The following is an 8,346-nucleotide window of genomic DNA, read 5'->3' as shown; positions in this document are numbered from 1 at the left end:
AATAATAATAATAACAATAATATAAAATAACCATAATAAGCGATAAAAAAAAGATGATACAAATTTTAGTCATAGTAACAATAAGATAGGTATGTTTACAATAATTACAATGAAAAAATAATAAAAATATATATATATATATATATAAATATATATAAATATGTATATATATATATATACATATATATATATATATATATATATATATATATATATATATATATATATATATATATATATATATATATATATAAATATATATATATATATATATATATATATATATATATATATATATATATATATATATATATATAAATTTATTTGTAATACTTCATTATTATTTAGGGTATGAAAGTATATAGAGTTATATGCTCTGTTATCAAATCGAATATTTTTATTTTATTGTTACAACGATATTATCATTATGTTTATAAATATAATTATTTAAACTGTTCATATAAAACTATCCAAAACTCACAAGGTTCCAATATTAAAAGCGAGCACACTTGTTAACTTATTTTTCTTTTCATGCCAAATAAAGAAGATGAAATCTTTAAGGAGAAGTCTATTACACAATTACAATTGTTATTGGACTTTAAAACAATACCACACACCCATTTATTGAAAGTCTTCTCATGTCACTTGTAAATTCCGGGTAAATACAGGAAAGTTATTCCGAGATTATTACTTTTTGGTTCTAGATATTGTAACCCAAATAAAATTATATGTACAAAGTTTGTATACTTTTGCGATAATACAAAAGTTGTGTTACTTTTTAAAGAAAAAAGGCTAGAAAGAAGTTTTAAAATGTTATTAAATGCCTCCTTTCTTTAAAAAATATATCTTTTGTATTAATGCGACGGATTACGAATTTAGTTCGTGTAATATTATTTGGGTTATAATATTAATTTCTTTAATTTAGCACATTTGAGTATTACGCAATTTCAGGGGGTTTAATGGACTATTTTCTAGCATTTTTACCAAACTAAAATTAGTTAATATTAGGTTTTTGCAGAAGCGTCATAATTATAAAAAAAATTTTAGAGTAGAAAATTATATTCTTTTTATTGAAACATTTTATTTATCTTTTTATTTTTGACATAAGTTTGTTAAGTACCAATAAAGATGTTAAAAAAGTATTTGTTTGCACGATTTTTTAATAAAAGTTTTCTTGTATGACATTTCACCCGATCCTAATTAAAATTTGTCGATCTCATCGAAATAAAACGTCTCTGTGTATTTCGATCTCATTAACCATGTATTCGCAACACCGTCACACGTGTGCCAATATTTTTAGATGTCATCAAGTTATATATTATGGGGTAAATAACTATTAATAAATTACGTATTAAGTTATTTAAATGGCGTCTATAGGTGTGCAGAGCTTTAGAGCTCGAAGAAAAACTACAATAAATGTTGTTGGCAAAAACAAACGAAAGGTTACTAAAACTTGGCATAATTCAAAAAATATCGAAAGCCTTAAGGTGGTTTACCAGGAAATAAATTTTTTTTGTTATATTGAATTTTTTTTCAGAATATTAAATAAAATAGTTCCAATTGCAAAATTTAGTTACTAGTTATGAAAAAAAATTTGAATTTCTGAAATTTTTATAAAAAACATCAAATTTTAGCCGAAAAAGGCATTAAACTGTACACATGGATGAAACAAGAAAACTCAAAGATAAATTATCTTTTTCTTTCGAAATTTTGCATAAATAATCTTGCTTATATTATCTAGTTCCTGAACTAAAATGAAGTTCATTGCACAAGTAGAAAGGCCAATTAATAAAATTTGTTATAACTCATACCACTTTTCAGGGGGTCTACATGAAAAAATCATGAACAATGAGTAATAACACTGTAAATAGAGCCCCTTATGTCTTGATTTTAGTTCAGTCTCCAGATCTAAGTTATAACTGCAAATGCTGAAAATTTCAGCTCCATATCTAAAACCGATCTGGAAATATCTTGTTCCACATAAAGGTAAATAGCAAAAAATGACATTAAAAAAACAGCATTCTAAAAATATAAAGATAAAAAACAGTCTAAAAACTTCCAGAAGCATACAATTTTTTAGCTTCAAGTTCTTGTTTTTTATCAAACCAGCCTTTAGATAATCTCCTTAATTGAATTCTTCTTTTTTTAATAAAAGTTTTTTCTTTTCTCTCCATATTACTAACACGACGCTTGTCCTTTTTCAATCAACCGGTTATAGTCTTACCACTGTGTGGTAATATGTGTGGATACTCAAAAACGCTTTCAAGACCAGATGTTCCTTCATTAAACCTCAATATAGCTGAATTCACTCCAATTTCAAGGGTAGCTTTCTTCACATTTTTGTAGTAAACACATTTTTGGGACACCTAGACTAAATTACATTATTGATCCCTTCATTGCAATTTTGTGTTTCTCCATGAACACACTTTTTCAATAATTGGTCATCACTTAAATCATTGAAATCACTTAATATAATATCATGAATCCATATAGGTAGATTAACTTTTGGTTTATAATTGTCATTTCCTTATCTTCTGATTTTTTTCACTTACACCAACTTTCAGGTCCTGCAAGAGATAAAACATGGCGTTGTGATTGACTGTTGAAATTGGTACAGTGAAAAAGTACTGCTCTAATGTTCTTTTTCATTTGGTATATCTTTTGTGTATCATTTAATTTGCAATTTTTAGCAGTTTGGCGAATAGCCATTCCAAAATAGTTCTGGATGATATTCACTGCCCTTTCTGTCAGATTATTTTTTCCAGTTAACTTTAGCCCTCCATGTTTCTCAATTGCGACGATTACGGAGACGGGTTCCAATTCTTTTCTGAATGTGTCCAATGCACTCTAACTTTTCTGGTTTGATATCATACTCAGCGTAAGGATCACTTGCTACTACATAATCAAAAGAAGAGGAGTCCCCATCTCCAAGATAGTATTTATATATGAGTCCACACAATTCCAATGAGCGTTAAAAGATATTAAGTGCACCAATCCTTTCCATTGCCCCTGACAAGTTTGTGTGGTTTAAAGAACAATTGTGATTTGTTTTCCAGTTTTCATATTTAGAATGTTGTTTTCTGTTGAACCAAATTTGACACCCTCTGCAATACTTGCTTAATACATCTGCATCAACACACCGACCGCTACTTATAGCAGTAACTACACCATTAATAGAAGAATGTCCTCGTTTCTGCCAAGTACCATCAAGAGAAACCTGGATTAATGGAACACCGGTAGTGGATTTTTCAACAGCATTTGCTTTAATTTCATTTGCAGCAAACTTTATACTATCTTTAGCAGCAGAATCATAAGCAGCATGAATCAATTTATGATTATGTTGGAAAACATTTACATTCATGCAACTCATATTTGTAATATAATCGAATATTGCTTTCTGGAACTTGTTCCCAGCGAATGTCCCCTTCACTTTTCTTAAATGATTTTTTTTATTTCCCATTACTTTTTATATTAGCTATACTTAAATAATAAAAGAACTAAAATCCATAAACAACGTTGTCAGTAAAGGTAAACACAAATATAAAGTTTTGTCATTTATTCATCTCTTATATAACACTGAAAGTAAATGTAGTTTGTTTATTTTTTTTTAATCTAAGGTATAGAACAGACTTAACCATCATACTAAAATTCAATTTTCAAATTTGAAAAGTATGCCAAGTATACAAAAATTAGTCCAAAACAAGAAAGAAAAGTGTGTTGATAGGGGCCGTTGCTATGGAAAATTATTTTAACCACCTCCTTTAAATCTTAAAATAAACCTTTTGTGTTTATTTTTCTGAAAAACAGATTTCAGAAATAAATTCAGGGATAATTAATTATCTTAAAACAATCTAAACTGAAAATTTGAAAAATTTGAAAAATATAAACTTTATTTCATGGTAAACCACCTTAATTTGTCAATTTAAATAAACTATTATTATGTGATGTCCATAGCAACGCCATAGCAACGCACTAGTTTAACTGTATACATCCAATATTTTACCAGTATTCAACCCAAAATGTGTGTTATAATTGTCATGTACAAGCTTAAACAGCTTCTTTTTGAATTTTTCTAGAATTTTGTGTTAAGGTCGCTACATCAAGTACGACAATTTAAATCAGTTATAGTGTTATTTTATCAGCTGAGTTTTATTAGTGAAAATGGGAAAAGATTGTCGAGTGAAAGGAGAGGATTTATGGGAAATCTTAATAAATCTGTGAACATTGATAGTGTTTCTGATAATATTAGTATTGAGTTGCGAACAATTAATTTAAATGCTGCTAACGGCACTTGTGTTTTGGAACAAAATAAGGAAAACTCACTTAATTTGTCAGCTTCGTCTCGAAAAGTTGAAGACTTAGAAGATACACTTGTTTTGAAACCTTGTATATCTAGTAATCGTATCATTGATGCTGCTGTTTTAGTTTCTGTTTTTAGTGCTTTTCTGTATCCAGAATGTGGTAGTCCTACACTCTCATCAGGTGAGAGATATAATAAACGACATGGTTTATCTTCCTTGTTATATCTTAAGTGTCAAAAAAAAGATTGCAACTATCTTCATCAGTTTTACACCTCTATCAATGATAATAACAAAAAAAGGATTTGATATTATTAAGCGAATAATTTATTGCATGCGACTATCGGGCCATGGATATGCAGGCATAAAAAAGTTTTGCACTTTTATAAATTTACCTAAGCCTATGACCAAAAACAACTTTAAAATACTACTGAAAATAATTGCAACAGCTGTTAAAGCTGTAGCAGAACAAACAATGATAAATGCTGCGAGTAAATTGCAAAAAACATCCTTGGCACTAACTGATTAATACTACAACCTATACAATATTTAGACATGACTTTAACATTTAACACTTTACCAATAACAGCAGAGATAACAGAAAAGACTCCATTCAGCCATAAATATCCTACTTTGTGCCATTTACCATCGCAAGATACACAAATTTGTGTATCTTGCGATGGTACATGGCACAAAGTAGGATATTTATCGCTGATTGGAGTCTTTTCTGTTATCTTAACTGTTATTGGCAAAGTGTTAAATGTTAAAGTCATGTCTAAATATTGTATAGGATGTAGTATTAATCAAGACCTTTAAAAGTCTAATCCAAATGCTTATGCCCAATGGAGAAATTCCCATGTTTGTAAGTATAATTACCAAGGTTCTGCTGGTGGTATGGAGCCAGAAGGAGCAAAACGTGTTTTTCAGCGCCTATTAATAATCGCCAGTTAAGATATATACAATATTTAGGTAATGGAGATAGTAAAAGTTACATGAACGTTAAAAATACATACCCTGATATAGAAATTGAAAAGCTGGAATGTGTTGGATATTATCAAAAAAGGGTTGAAACACGGCTGCTGAAATTAAAGAAAAGAGAAAAAGGCCTTGGTGGTAAAGGACGTCTTGCAAATGCGACAGTTGATCGCTTACAAAATTTTGTTGGAGTTGCAATCAGACAAAATGCAGGTAACCTAAAGGAAATGAAGGCAGGAGTGTTAGCATTGCTATTTCATGTGGCTTCATCGAAAAATAATAGCTCACATTTTCCACACTGCCCTACTGGTTCAGACAGCTAGTGCAAATACTATGCTGATAAAATAAATAAAACAACAACATATTAGCCAGGACCGGGTTTACCAATGGACGTTATTATGAAAGTGAGATATATATTTAAAGAGTTAAGCGAAGACAATAATTTTTGCACGGCGAAACACAAAATGCTAATGAATCGTTTAATAGAATGATTTGGTACCGTATACCAAAACAAACATTTGTCTCGCTTACCCAATTAGAAATTGTTGTATATGATGCTGTTGCTTACTTTAATATTGGAGCAAAAGCATCATTTGATATTTTTAAAAGACTCAACATGGAACCAGGCTTTCATATGATTGCAGGATGCAAAGTATTTCATAATGAAAGAAAAGGAAATGGTGAATATCGAATAAACCCTGATAATAAGTCAAGACAGCAATTTTTACGTGCGAAAAAGTTGGAAAAAAAAATGACAAAATAATTGAAAAAGAATGTGACTTGTATGTACCCGGTGGATTTTGAAAATTTGGATTTTTTTTTTTACCTGTTTTATGAAGAAAATATTACTGTATTTAATGTTTATACTTTAATCGAGTTTCTCTCAGAATAGCAATTTGTGGACGCCGGCGAAAATATTAGGAGAACCGTATGATATTATTTTATGAAATTTTCATGAAGTGTTATCCATATTATACTCTATGAAATGAATGCAATGGATTTTATTTAAATTAAAAAAAAAGTTTTGCGTCAATAAAATGATAAAAAATTTGCCCTTAAACTTCGGTCGTCCTGTTGTGGTGGGAAGAAAAAGTTATGAAAAATCTGTTCCACTCATATCATAGACCTGCCTTATAATAACATTATCGTTCAATATGGAAAGGTGGGAATGAGCCAATTTCATTGTATTTTGGCCAAAGTCATTTTTTGGTCATTTAAGGGATATTTTGTGGTTACCATGGCAACAATAAGGATTTAAAAAAAAAATTTAGTGCATTATTCTTAATTTAATATAAACATGTTTCCAATAATCATTTTCTGTAAAAATGCTTAGACTTAAAATCAGAGGGATACCCCCTTAACCACAGTGCTGCTAAACCTGCTTTTCATTAACTAAAAAAATAGATTGCCTGAAATATGCTTTAGTCAGGGCCAGCATTTAAGGTGTGGGATGTGCCCACACGTAAATTATGACCCTGCAAAACCTGCCCATACGTAAATTATGACCCTGCAAAATTTACACCCTCCTCATTTTAGGGGGTCGGAAAATTTGCATGGTCATAACTTTTGTAATTTACAATTATTTTCTACAAATATTAAAATCTGTCAATAAATTTAAGTAGTAAAGTTGAAAATTTTACTTTATTAGTGCCCTTACGTATGGTTAGGGACAAGCCTTTTAGAGCTCTATGTTCCCACACTGCCGCCATCCCAATTTTTTGTAAGGTCTCCTCATTTGGCATAGGTATAAACATACTAAAGTTTGGAGTCTGCACGATGTGTGAAAGTATCCTATGTAGAACATAAAAAAAAATTTCCTGAGGGCGTTTATGCATGTGTGTGCGTAGAGGGAAACTTTACCCTCTACTCCCAATACCATACATTCTTTTATGTTGGCAAACTAGGATCTTTAGTCAGAATTTTAACTTTTTATTGATTAGCTGGTTAATTGTGATAAATTAGAAAATCGAGGTACGTACTTCTAAATTGAACCCTTCTCCCTCCCCCTATACGTTTTTTGAAGACCTCCCCCCTTCCCCCTATGAGCGTACGTACTTATTGGACGACCTCTTCGAACTATTTGTTGGTCGTAAAAAAAAAGGTTTAATTAATTTTTAAATAAAACTTTTCACAAAAAAAAAGAAAGCTATTTTAAAAAAAATATATTAACTTCAAATATTTGTTTTAATATTTATTGAAATTTTATATTTTATTACATTTTGATCGATTAAATAAAATTTAAAGACGGTTTAAACATAAAGTAAAAACGTGAGATGAAACATGAAATTTCAAACTGAAAAGCTTCGACGAAAAATTCTACTATACCATCGAATTTTTTTATTTTCTTGACGACGCATTTCTCTTAAATAAACAATAGCGAAAACCATAAAAAATTATTTTTTATCAACATTAATTCGTGTAAAAAGTGTAGAAAAAGTGCAAATCTAATGTAAAAATAATTTTTATATTTATTATAAAATTAAATTTTTTCAAAACTTGACCAAATCAAAAACTTATGACTTTATCTTAAATATAGTACGATACTATTTGAAAAGAAATTATATCAAAATTAAAAAAAATATATTTAATTTGCATATTTAGTAAAAATTCTTAAACATAATAAAAAATAAAAGTATACATAAAATATTTAACAAATATTTATAAACAATATTATTTAAAAAATTATATATTAATAACATAATAATTAAAAACTGAAAATATAAAAATATAAAAAAACAAAAACAATAATAAATTTAATTATGTACCGTAATTTAAAAAGTAAATATTATTAATAATATTAACAATAAAAATTAATTATAACAATAAAAAAGTTATAAAAATTTATATACCATAGTAATAGTTATATTTAATAAACATAAACATAACTATTAATATATTTGAAAACGAATTATTTTATAATATTTTATTAATAAAAATTTAAACTTTTAAATAATAAATCTAATAAACTAGTAAAATTAATTTGTATACTTAAAAACATATTTATTATAAATTAATACACTAAATATTTCATTATTTACTTATAAATATTGTTTTTTTTTTAAATGTATTTAAA

General features: G+C 28.1%; 1 protein-coding gene across 4 annotated transcripts in view; it reads right to left on the bottom strand.

Moving 5' to 3' along the window:
• Positions 1-861, bottom strand: part of LOC136075018 (NACHT, LRR and PYD domains-containing protein 3-like) — a 20,543-nt gene extending 19,682 nt beyond the window's left edge. For all 4 annotated transcript variants that reach the window (XM_065787225.1, XM_065787216.1, XM_065787218.1 and 1 more), the window contains exon 1: positions 482-861. The gene's annotated coding sequence lies outside the window, so the exon portion shown is untranslated. The remainder of the gene's footprint in view (positions 1-481) is intronic.
• Between the last annotated feature and the right edge of the window lie 7,485 nt (positions 862-8,346).

Source organism: Hydra vulgaris, chromosome 01 (assembly GCF_038396675.1).
Source record: "Hydra vulgaris chromosome 01, alternate assembly HydraT2T_AEP".
Taxonomy (NCBI): domain Eukaryota; kingdom Metazoa; phylum Cnidaria; class Hydrozoa; order Anthoathecata; family Hydridae; genus Hydra; species Hydra vulgaris.
The sequence above is the reverse complement of the archived record's forward strand: the minus strand, read 5'-3'. Positions and strand labels throughout refer to the sequence as shown.